The sequence below is a fragment of the Penaeus monodon genome, chromosome 25, assembly GCF_015228065.2.
Source record: "Penaeus monodon isolate SGIC_2016 chromosome 25, NSTDA_Pmon_1, whole genome shotgun sequence".
Taxonomy (NCBI): Eukaryota; Metazoa; Arthropoda; class Malacostraca; order Decapoda; family Penaeidae; genus Penaeus; species Penaeus monodon.
Genome location: NC_051410.1, coordinates 3,578,437 through 3,578,743, shown reverse-complemented (window position 1 = coordinate 3,578,743; position 307 = coordinate 3,578,437).

Sequence of the window (307 nt, the reverse complement as noted above, 5' to 3'; positions counted from 1 at the left end):
GAGTAATTATACGTATAAAGCAATCTAAAAAAAATTCATAATCAGTTATACGTGATATATTTAAATACATTAAAACGGGAAATTAGCTTAATTAATCGGTTGAGAAAGAGAGAAGAAAAGTTTGATAAAAGGTCATCAAAATAATACAAAAAAAATATATAATTCCAGGTATCTTAAATGGTGATATTAAAAAATAAAAAAAAAATAAGATGGCTGTCTCTACGAGTCAAGTAATTATTGGCTATAATGAATAACTTCGTAAATAATTAAATGAATGTTGCAGTTATCTTTAGCCTCCCTCTCCCCC